Raw genomic sequence first — 12833 nt, 5'->3', positions numbered from 1 at the left:
AATATTCGTTTTGACGCGCAGACGCACTGTTCAGAGACAATCCGGGGTTTGTCATTTGTCATTTTTTCAAAATCTTATGACGTTTCATTGATTATATTCAAAACGCTAAAGAAATGTACCAAAAGAAAGACATGAACATGATTGTGACTTCTTGATACAAAACCAAACAACAAACGGAGTCCTTTGGTGTTATTACGGATCATTCGATGTGTTTATTTTCTTAAACATCTAAAAAAAATCAAACAATACATTTTCGATTTTAACTGGTGATGCATGAAGTGTTTATTTGCATTTCTTGGGGCTATAACAAGTTCAGGTTTATTTCTGACTCATTGTAGGCTAGTAATGAAATATTATTATTATTAATAATAATAAATAATGATATTGTGTCTTACTGCCTGGTTTAAATGGTGTAAAAATATGATTCGATGATCTTTCCTTTTAAATCTGTTTGTTTTTAACCAACTAAAACTTTTTTTTCTTCACACTCATGTGCTTCAAAGTCTTTTCTCATCGTCTGGAAAAACTCGTGTGCCTCTCATGGTTTTTGTCGCCTTGGTAGGCTCACCCGGTTTTTCTCCGAGGTCTGAGAAAGAAAGAGGATTAACTTGTGAACCAATGGAAATAAGAACTTAAACGGGAGGTAAATCTGGCCACTGTCTCTTTGTGAGGACCGTCTCTAAAGCAATTAAAGCGAGAAAGAGTTTCTTAGCGCCTCTCCCCTAAAGCTCCTTAGAGCGACGAGAGCTGTCCAGCGCATCTGAAGGGTTTAAACGCCAAAAAACAGCTCCCCTTACCTCTGTACCTGTGCACTGCTGAATATAAGGTGGGTAAACAATGACCTCCACTTAACGAATAACCAAAAAACAAAAAAAGGAAAACCCTTAAAAAGTCTGATCCTGGATATCTCTAAGGTTTCTTCACTGATTTCATGCGTTTTACCCCGTTTTAGCTCAATTTTACTCCTATTGAATCAATCAAAAAAAAATCTACAGGGCACTTTCTCCCCATCTCTTATTTGATAAAGATATGAAGAGCAAAACCATCTTTAATGCCGGGGAATTCTGCTCACTAAGAGCTAATTAATACTCTTAATGATATTTCTGCAACTTCATGAATACATTAGGACGGCAATCGAGCAAGCCTCAGCCACCCTGGCACCATTCAAGGGTATTTCAGCATCTGTTCATCCCAGGGCAATTAATCATTTTGATGTGTAGTTTAAAATCGACTTCTTGCGGAGACCTTTTTTGACAAGAATAACAAAGCAATTTGCCAGGAGCCGCTTCTTAGACACGTTATTAGCAGCACTCCAGCAGTAAGACCCGCTTTCCTATTTATTTGGGGGGGGGGGGGGGGGCGAGTGAGATTAATGAATTTTAAAAGGTAGCAACAGTTTTCTGCTTTATTGTCGGCACCACGCCTCTGAATCCTCATGAAATCCCTTCGATTGGTGACAAGATCTCAGGACCTCATCTGCAAATCCCTCCTCTAAAAGTTTCAACCTGTCAGTTTCCTCTAAAAGCTGTATAATTCACCCTTTTTTCTCTCCATCTATCCCCTTCTCTCTTTCTTCTTGCCCTCTTTTCTCCCTTGTCTCTGTCCTTCTGTCTCGTTTCTTTTCCTTGCCTTCTCTCCTCTCTCTTGCTCTCTCTGGCCCGGATCCCTGTGCACAAGAGGCCCCATTGTATAGTCCTAATCCAGAGGCAACACAGCTTTAGGGACATGCAGGGATAAAAGGCCCATTAAGCCCACAACTTTATGGGGGCAAATCTCTCCTTAATCCTTCGCTTTATCTAAACAAAAGCCCCTCTGCCTTAATCCACCTATGTGTTGAAAAAAAGAGAGGAAAAACTGGAGTGTCAGAGAATGAGAAAGGAAAAGAGAGGGAGAGAGAAAGAGGGAGAAAAAAAATCCCACACTGAAGGCTTGAACTATAAAGATGGTACAGGGAGGGTCTCTATAAGTTTCCTGGAGGAGCTAAGTAACACTGACAAGCTTTCACCTGCACGGAGGAACTTTCACATGTACTCAATATAACTGCTGCACCACTGGAATCAAGAGGGTTCATGACTAATGTTAATATTTTGACTTCATAACTACACACACACTACATACATTACAGTAGATGTGGAGGGCAGTAAAGTGAATTTGCCAAACAGAGGTCTTTTCTGACTGCAGGAAGCTTTGGGGTGAAAGTCATAGAATTTTAGGTGTTGCGGCCGCATTCTTAAATTTAGAGGACATTATTTGGCATGAAGGCAAAAAGTTTCCTTTATTTGGAAAATCAAGTTGAGATGTGTAAAGCTGAGCCTATGTATTTTCAGCATGGAGCATGTCCGGATTAACCGATTAGCACATTTTTAGGATTTCTTTGATCACTCTCAAAGATGTGTCTTGTTAACAATGGAGGCCTACTGGATAAATATTTCATGTAACATTCAATAGCTGTCATTTACAAAAAAATATATTTTTCCTTCACATTTCAGTTGGACATTTACTGTGTCTCCATGGGACTGGTTGGTTGTTTTTTAACCAATATTCTAAAGTTGTCCAATTATACTCATCACTACAGAAAGGCCCACTCACCGGTTTTTAAATCATTTTTCAAAAGTGAAAAAATCACAAGTGATTCTCCTCAAAGGATCAAGGCTGTATATTAAAATTGCTTGACTCAGGTGTGGCCTTGCCTCTTATGACCTGTGCTAACATTGACACAAGGTGTGGCCACCTTCCCCCAGATTAAAATTAAAGAAATGGGTTCCTGAGGCCAGATCTTAACGACTATGACAAAGCTTAAGCTCTGCAGTGGAGCAGAAATCCCTCTGCTGTAACATCTGTCTTCACTACAATCCCACTGTGTCTGCTCCACTGTATGGACAAGTCCATCTTAATCTGGAGCTACAGGTTTAGCAGACTGTGAGCTCAAGTCTGACGGCTTTAGTCAGAGATCTGAAGGATAGATGGTGATACTGATACCTGCTGCATTAGGGACACGTCAACATTCGTGGATTTCCCGTCACCGCTGCAAATGTCGAGAACCTCAATGATTTTTTGAATTTTAATAAATGACAACACTGACACAAAATGTTGATCGATGTAAATGTGTTGAGTATGACGTTATGCTGAGCAATCGATTGGTTTTGGCTATGGTCTAAATGTAATTGAATTGAGCGCTTTTTCGGAATGAAATGCTCCCCCAGTCTGTCAAAGGTGTCAAAAGCCCACTTTTGCTTTCAGTGTGGCTCTCCTCACGTTGTCTTCATTAACACTCCCAATTACTGCCTCCTCTCCGGCTCCCTTCCTTCCTAATAGAGCTAACAGAGTTAATGAAGCAAATAGTTGGGACAATTTAGTCATTAGAGAAAATTAAGACAATCCAATGCAATCCAACTCAGACCAGGAGACGAGCGGAGTAGTCGGGCCAAAATCCAGCAGCCAGCCATCCAAACCAAGCACATGAAGTCCTCTGCAGTCACCCAGCATAGAAAGAGCCTTCAATGGGAATCAAGGAATTTTCCCTCCGGTGGTATCACTCGTAATACTTGAACCGTGGTACGGCTGATCAGCAGCTGGCTGAAGGCATCTCCTTTTCCTCCGCGCAGGGATTACACCTGGCCTCAGGAGGAGGGAGATGCTTCTCAAAGAGGCAGACGGGGAGGCAGCCTGCATGCATTCCACCACAATAAAGTATAAATCCTCCTATAGGGAATTACAGGAATGAACATAAGGGATTGTGTCATTGTTCCCCTATAATCTGGCTTTAAACTCCTTGTTTTACAAATGGTCCTCTTTAAAAAGCTTTTTCTTTTTGTGTGGGTCTTTTTTCACCCACTCCTTTCATCCTGAATTAACCTGCTGTTTCCTCATCAGCCGTGTTTTGTTCTTGTGCATTTGAGATTTGGAGGTACAGCTATCTACTTTTTCCGAATTCCCAGGTAATTTTTGAGTGTACTCTCCTTCTAAATTACAATACCAGTATCAGGGAGGTGGATTATTTCCAGCAACGTAAATGAATGAATTTATCAACAGCTCAGTATATAAAGCGTTAGTAAATGACCTTATTGATGATTGTTGTATTCTTGTTAGCACAGCAGTGGGGCTCAACGGATGGAAAGGTCATCCAGCTATTCATTGGCTCCGGAGGATCAATCCCAAAGACTTTGGTGATCCCCGGTATTTTCATATTTCTATAGCACCATCATCAGGTGAGAATTGGAATATGACGTCCCTGCAAATCTGAGGTAACAGCATTGACTTCACTTTCTTTCAGATAGTCAGTCGCCTGATGTGTTGAGTGCTAATCAGCTCATTCTTCATTTCATCTCGCTGACGTGTGAGACTAAAATCAAGAACACTGTTCTTGTTGGAAAGCAGCATGTTCGCATGCTGGTCATTCAGTTCAAAGCATCGCTGTTCCTAGTAGAGCAGCTGGCATGTGGCTTTTTTCCAACATAAGAACAGAGAGCAAAAACCATTACCATATTTGGCTGGAATTTAACTTCGAACTTTGTCATTTTAGATGTGAAGGCCACAGCAAGGTCCAATCATTCATGAAACTTTCTGCTTGCTTGAAACATTAACCACTAATGAAGGTATTTGGACGGGCACTTAAACAAAAGAAGCTCTTCATCAATTTCTTGTTAAGATAAGTTAGTTGTTGTGATTGAGACTTTGGCAACTGTGACTGAAAAGAGATGTGGCCAAGTGGCCAAAAGGAATGATGGAATATCAATCTTTTTGGTTTGCTCCAGTCGAGACCCTTTCCAACACAAATAGAAAATTGAACTTTGTTTGTTACATACTCAAACACACACACACACACACACACATACACACACACACACACACACTCTTATTCTGCAACTTTTGGTAATATGATATTGACTTACATGCCTAAACTCTTAACCTTAACCAATGACTCAACACCAATTAACTGGTGTTTAGCCTGAAATGTGTTTAAAAGGAAGCTGAGATAGGAACACACACACACACACACACACACACACACACACACACACACACACACACACACACGCTGACGGATTGGGGTGAAGCCAGGCAGCAGCAGGTCTTGTTCCAGCCCGTTGTCCTCAGGTCGTCTCTTAACTCAATCTCTTCCAACACGTATTTCCTCATGGTGCTGCTTGTTTGAGTCTCGGAGCCCTCCACCCTCCTCCACCCTCCTCCACCCTCCTCCGTCTCCTCCTGCTCTCTCCGTTGCCTCTGAAAGGAACCTTGCTGGGCCCAACCGTCTGTCTAACGAGCTGGGCAGGACAGTCACAGTGGGGTATGTGATTGTGTGTGTCAGTGTGTTTACACTTGCGTTTATGTGCTTTCAGTCAGTCTTTAGTGTTTTTTAGGGCGTCTCCGCATGAAAACCCACTTTAGGCCGTATTTGCGGTTTTTCTCTCCTCACACAAACACACACACACACACACACACACACACACACACACACACACACACACACACACACACACACACACACACGCTATACACACACACACACATCTCAGTGATCCTCCAGCACTTTTTAACAGCGGGGAGGAGGTGGAGCAGGAGGCTAATGGATATGTTTGTTTACCTATTTGTCCTTGACATGATCAATTGATCAGCAGGCTAATTTACTGCCACCATGGGCTCATTACATTTCCATTTAAATAGCAAATGGATTTCTTCATCCTCATTTTTTTCTCACATCTATTTCTGTTGTGGTGTGAATGTACAGTAGAAACCCTGCACAATGTACTGCCCGAGCTCGCTTACGCTTATTGGTGAACATGAGACAGTTGGATTTGAATTGTCAAATTTTCTTAGGAAGGTTCCGAACTGAGTGAAATGACCCGGAAGTGGCCGCCATGATAGGAGCTGTTTGAATTATCTAGTGCTAATGAAAGGTCATTTAGCACAGGAACCACAGGACCATGTTAGGGACGTACGAAAGAAAAGGAGATATTTTCCTCCCACAATTCCTTGCGGCGACAATATTTAGTGTTGTTTCATTCTGCCGTTTGCGAGATATAGCGATCATTCAAGTAACCGTTAGCATAACTGATTTAGGTTGCAACCTTGTAAATGAAGTAACACTTTGAATCTGGTTGTCTTATGTTGTCTGCATGAGTCAGCACTGTAACAACCCATCTAAGATGCTCCTTTGTAGTCCATCATCTGACAAAATGGAGAGACTGACGTCCCTAACATGCGCCTCCCGTCGCATCGGAACACGTAGCTTAGTGAAAGTGGAGCCTGTTTCCCAATTATTGCGGTTTTCTTTTCATGATTCCTCATGAGTTCTCCTAACCATCTTTCCTTGACCCTAAGGCAGAGGTCGAGGATAAATTGGCTAAAAATAGACGTTTCAAATACAGCCAAAAGTTTCTGTTGAATGTAAAAACCCTTCCCACCGTTTTTGTCCTTATTTTCTCTTTTTTATGCAAAGGGAATAATTACCTTCATCATGGAGTGGCTGTCAGTCATTAAATGGCTGTCATCGAGTCACACACATACACACACACACACACAGTCCCCTGGGATAAGTGTGAGCTAATTCCTGGACAGTAAAAGCCTGTGATTATGTGTTGCTGGAAAGATTACAGTGACTGATTACAGATGTGGAATTTAAACAGTGGCAAATGAGAAGCCAAATTGAGCAGAAGCAGGAGATCGACATTATTGCAGATGAGTTTCTGGTAAAACTGGTTGTTGCTGTGCTGCATTTTTGAATACATTTAAAAATCTGTTCCGGACTTTTGGACATTGTAGGATGAAAAGTGCCTTTTAAATAACATTTTAACTGGGACTTTTTTGAAAAACAATTTATCGGAATAAAATCAACATTTTGGGAAATGTGATTGTGCTCATGCCAAGATGAGAAGATACCACTCACATCTATTGATTTATTGACATTCCTTGCTAATCAGGAGACAGTCAGCCCAATTTAGCACAAAGACAGACATTACCACACAACATTCTCTTCAAGAGCTGCTGGCTGTAGCTTTTTATTTACCTACGCCACTGAACAAGACAGCAAAGAAGCATATTTTCCAATATATAAAACTATGTTTTTATGTTTGATAAGATTAACCAAGCACACTCTATTATCCTGAAATATATTTTTGTTCTGTGCTCTGGTTTTACTAAAGGTGAGAATCAACGGATTGACGAATGGATGGATGGAGGGACAGATGAATGAAAGGGTCTCTATTACATCTCGTGGGATTCATTTGTTTCATTGGCTTGTTGGCGATAATAGGCTTTATATGATGACTCCTCAACCCTGTCAGATTCCACCATGATCCAAACCAACGCACACATTCATCATCGTCTAATACACACACACACACACACACACACCCACGCACCCACACGCACTCGCACACACACACAAAGCTCAGATCAATGGTCCTATTTTGATCTCTGACAACACTGACACTTACACCCACGAGGCCTTTGGTCACTTCGTTTCTCTTGACCACACCGTATATACCACACAAAGACACACACACACACACACACACACACACACACAAACACACACACACACACACACACACACACACACACACACACACACGTATACATACACACACAAGCAGTTTTTCCCCTCTCTCACTCCTTCCTTCCCCTGACACACTTGTCAAGGGCCTTGTTGACCCCTGACCCTGCCCCACTTGGCACCGTTATTGATTTTTTTCAGCCGACCCTCTCAATCTGGGATGAGGAAGAGTGGGAACGGGGTAATTAGTCACCGTACAGGTATGAAGGAGGAGGATGTAGGGGAGCAATCAATGCTGATGGCTGAGCTTGCAGCAGAATACACTGTCAGTCATGGTGAGAATCAAAAGGGCTTGAGGCGAGATGTTGGAGCAACACTGCGGGGAGGAGAGGGGAGACGGAGGAGGCGTTGCTTCTTAACTGGACATGTTTTGAGTTTTGAAAGTATACTGTAATAATTATGTTGTGCTCTTTTATTAAGAAACTGAACTCCCTCACATTTTTGATTTCCTGCTCACTTCCATCCTCTCACCATACTATCCCTAACAGATGCATTGTTATATAAATTATATATTATATAAATTAAAAATATATTTACAAATAACAATCCCAACATTTAATTCTGTATATTTTCATGAAGCTAAACTGTTGTGCTATCGTACCAAATGTTAGATTCGTGGGATAAAAAGGCCATACTAGCCACAAAGAACTCTGTGATTCAAACTGTGCTTAAACAACGTGACAAAGTTTAGAATTAGAATTTGGATCTTTTTCTATTGACCAAAGAATACTTTAAATGCTGCAATAAGCCACCTTATCTTTTATTCATTACACTCTTTTTTGTGTTATGTATTCCCACATTTAGAAACGGCCTGTCTTTCATCAGACATCTTTATTTGACATCTTATTTGTCATATTTAAAAGACTGGGCAGTTTCTTCTAGATATTAAGACAGTCATATATTGGATGACATGTTACACCCCTTTGTTTTTGTTTTTTTGCAAGTAACACACAGATGCATCACATTGGCCTTTGTTTGGTGTGTGCTCGCTGGTCAGCAAAAGATTTTCATGCATCTGCGGGACCTTTTTTAAAACTAGCAATAATCTTGGTCCTGGACCACCACCTCCTTATAGACCAGGTTATGGATTTTACAGCAGTGTTTGGAGGTGCCACACATAGACATAATCTTTTCTTTCTTATTTAATTTCCCACTATCCTCTCGGCTGATTCTCCCCCTCTCACTTTAGATGCAGCTGAGAGACTGATTTGGCTTCCGTAATCTGTTCTTGCATTCCCCCCTCGTCTATTGGAGAAACCTCGAAATATCGTAAGGAGATTATTTCATCCGTAATTGATTGAGTGGCTCCTCACCCAAACCGCGATACTTCAAAGTGTCTGAATTAAGACTTGGGGACTGAGGCAGGGAGGGGTGTGAGGAAGCACTGCGGCTCCACGCCGGGGTCGAGCGGCTGAGCCTCTCTGGCTGGCAAATAAGAGTTGAGTCTGATCCTGTGATGGCAGCTAATTGGCTAAAGCAGAGACGCGTTGGTCAGAGGAACATTTAGGCTCCTCGGCTCCTGCAGATTGGATTCCCGGCTACAACTTGGTCCACTGAGGCCGATCTGGAGAAGAAGTTTTTTAAGCTACTGACTTTGAGCATTTTCCAGTTTCCTAGTTTCAATGCCATTATCAGTATTTTAGCAATAATTTGCCAACGATATTGAGTTGAATGGGAAAAAATACCATTGTTTTTTTTTCTAACTCAGCTGAAAAGGGGAAGAATAGCTCCCCAAACCTAAGAAAATCCCTTTAAAAGGCAGATGGGATTCAAAATGTGTCTATTATCGACCACAGGTACATTTCATCCTGCAGATTTCTGATAACTCAAATTCCACACCTTCCCGCACCGTTCAGGCTCTGGATGTGCCGTGGACCCCTGTTGTCTGCATCAGGTTAAGCATCAAGATCCTAATTGATCTTGAGTCTAAAATAAAAACTTTTGGGCCTGAAAGAGAGAGGATGAGATGGGCGGAGATTTGTCTCTTTTCACCCCAAATCACCCTTCTCCATCTAATTTCTATCTCCATTTTCTCTCTTTCAATCCTCTCTTTCCCCCGTTCCCTTTCTCTTCTTCTCATCCTTTTGTCACTCCATCACCCCATTCCTCCCTATCAGTCCTGACCCAATGCTGATCTTAATCCTCTTACCTCACGGCTCCATTTCCCACTTCAGCCACTTTTGCATATACACCAAAGAGGGGCTCCTCTCCTCTTTCTCAAACCCCCAACGCTGAGTCCTTCAATCCTTCCTAAATATAGATCCCCTAACCACTGCCATATATACCTTTTCCTGGTGTATATCATTTCATTTTCAATCAAATGTGGATGTTTCCAAATCTAACGGGGCAACGAGGCTTTGGAGGGAGTAGGTAAATTTATTCGTACCCCTTTTCTTCTTTCGAGCCCTCATCCAAATGGAAAATGGCGTAAGTCAGTTCCCCGGCGGGTGTGGCCGAGCTGTGGGATTATCTCCTGTTTTGTGTTGTTTTTAATCCTTAAATGCCACTTCTGCATCCATCACTGCTGATAGGGAAATGCAAATGTATCCCCAAACTGCTCATTTGCTGCTTGGTACTTTACGGGTCATTATTGGTAAAATTAGTGAACAAAAAGTCATCCTTCAGGCCATTTATTTATTTATTTAAAACATTATCTGCTGTAATTCATCATGTAGGCTTTCTTCCTTTCTGTCTATGATCTCTTATTCGTCTCTCTTATTTTCATATCTAATTTACTTTTATTCTCACTCTAGGGAGAGATTAAGCCCTAATCCCCAATGGCCACGTGGTTAATTGATATGATTTAACTATTACAAGGCGCTGGGTGGCTCCAGACTGCTACCTCAGAGAGCGCGCACCCTCCGCTGAGAACCACGACCTTCCCTTGTTCCCCCATCCAGGCGCCCCCCCGATTCAATCCCTCTTTCCTCCTTTTTCCTCTGTCTCCTTTTCCCATCTATGTCTTTCTTCCCCTGACTTGTTGTGCTTCCCCTTCCCCACCTCGTCCTCACTTCTATTCTCCCCTGACGCCCTTTTTTCTCGCTCCCAGGGGTCACCATTCAGAAGCACTTATCTGAACACACTGGGAGTTTGTCTTCACCTCGAGACCAAAAGTTCCTTCTAAAGACTGAATAAAGCCTTCAATGTATAGTCAGAATTATGGTTATAAAATGGGAAAAGAATCAGCACATTAAAACTTTCTGTTCACCAGTGTGATAAAAAAAAAAGCCCACAGACTCAACAAAGCACCATAACACAAAACATTTCTCTGTGCAATAGTTGATGTACATGGATCTATTACTTAGTTCAAGGAATCTTTGAATGATGATCTGAAAATCACTTTCTTAAAGGATTTGATGATTTTGTCTGTTAATATTAAAAAGGTTAAAGCATTATGTCATAGCCTTACTAACTGAGCTCAGAGGCTATTCTTTATGAGACTAATTACTTTAGAATTATTGTTATATCTTTCTATTACCAGATTCTCTTACCGCTTTCGAGACTGTCTGATGGCTTATGGTCAAGTCTCATATTAGAAAATCCCAGGATTTTACAGCATTTACCACAACAAATCCAGCGATTTGTCCTTAACTCTCTTGCTCATAATCTTAAAATCTTGTTTGTGCAACAGCAAGCTTTAAACATCCAATAAGTTACACTAATACGTTTTATGTTTCTTTTCACGTTTTCTCCTTTTAGTTCTTTGCATAGATCCTGATGAACTGTTATTAGCTTATTTGCTTTCTTGCTGAGAATTAGATTGGAAGATTGATCCCTTTCACGGACACAGTGTGGGTTTAGTGACTGGAAACACGAGGAAACCAACGTCCCCTCATACGTTAAGCTAACTGACTGTTTTAACACAACCCAAATGTCATTATTTGTATTTTCTGACTTTTCCAAGCATTTATTCAGCCCTGCTTATTCATGTATGGGTTACTGCGTGTAATGTGAGTGAGTGTGTATGAGTTTGTGGTGAAGAAAAGCTTTTATTGCTCATATACATCCCTCTGGCCCTGAACCTGTGAACAGTGTGTTGACTCTATTATCAGTCCAGTGCTGAAATGTTACACCCTGACTATAAATACGCAACATGAACTTCCCTTAAGCCCATCTCTCTCTTCTTCGGTCTCTTCTCTTTCCTGCGTCTCTCACTTTACACACAATCATTCTCTGGCATTCATACAGACTCATGCTTTTAAACCTGAGAGTGAGTCCATGTAATCGTCATATTTCTCAGGCTGATGGAACATTCTGCCCAGGTCCGAAAAACATGATAAATAGAGGGCCACACTGTCGCTCTCGGCTTCAGCAGGTATTCGTAATGTGATCATCGCCCAACCTGCTTGTGTGCTTTAATCTTCAGCTCAGATCACAACATCCTTCTCTCAGCTTTTAAAGCGAGACACTACAGGCTGAAAATTTGTTGTTTCTTTCCAGCACTCATCCATTTTCTAATTTTTCAGACTTGGAATGAAAACATGGAAAATCTAAATTCAGGTGTTTATTAGGAGTGAGTGTGTGTGTGTGTGTGTGTGTGTAGATGCTGTGTCAGCTCAGGACTTGGCTGTATGTTCCCTGGTGAGCTCTGTGTAAGTGTTGAGGGAACATGTCATCAGAGGGATTGAGGTGTTTGGGTTCCAAGTGTCAATGAGGGAGGGATGAGAGGTACCAAAGTGTGTGTGTGTGTGTGTTCAAGTATATGGGTGTGCGTTGCCCTGCCGTTTACCTTTTGGCTCAACTTAATGTCTGCGTCCACTCATCTTTCTTCTCCTAGCTCTCATCCTCCTGCCCTGCTCCTCGCAGCACCCATAAGTCGCTGAGGTATTTCCACAGCAGTGTGTCAGTGTTAATATTTACTCTGACCTCATGGCTGGACCGATGAGCTCCTTCTTGTTACCCAGCCTACACCTCTTTGAACTCACCGGCTATGTTTACAACACAAAGAGACTAAATTAGATGTATAATTGTTATTAGCCTCATAGCCTCCTTTCAGAAGAATATATTTTTCTGTATTTGTTTTACAATAAACAATTGCAAAATAACAAAAATAAGCAAAGATGGCTTCTGACAAACTAAAGCCAAACCTAGAAAATACATTGACTTTGTATTTTAATATTATAATTATAGAATAAAAAACCAAGCCAATGAGTCATGCTGTTCCTTTGTGTTTTAGGCTTTAATATCTTCATTATTTAGCAATGTCTTTCACGTGCATGCATGTGCTTCCCTGTGCAATAGTATGTGTGATGTTGGAGTGTTTATCTTTTCAAAG

The sequence above is a fragment of the Pungitius pungitius genome, chromosome 15 (genome assembly GCF_949316345.1).
Source record: "Pungitius pungitius chromosome 15, fPunPun2.1, whole genome shotgun sequence".
Lineage (NCBI taxonomy): Eukaryota > Metazoa > Chordata > Actinopteri > Perciformes > Gasterosteidae > Pungitius > Pungitius pungitius.
This window is presented reverse-complemented; position numbering follows the sequence as displayed.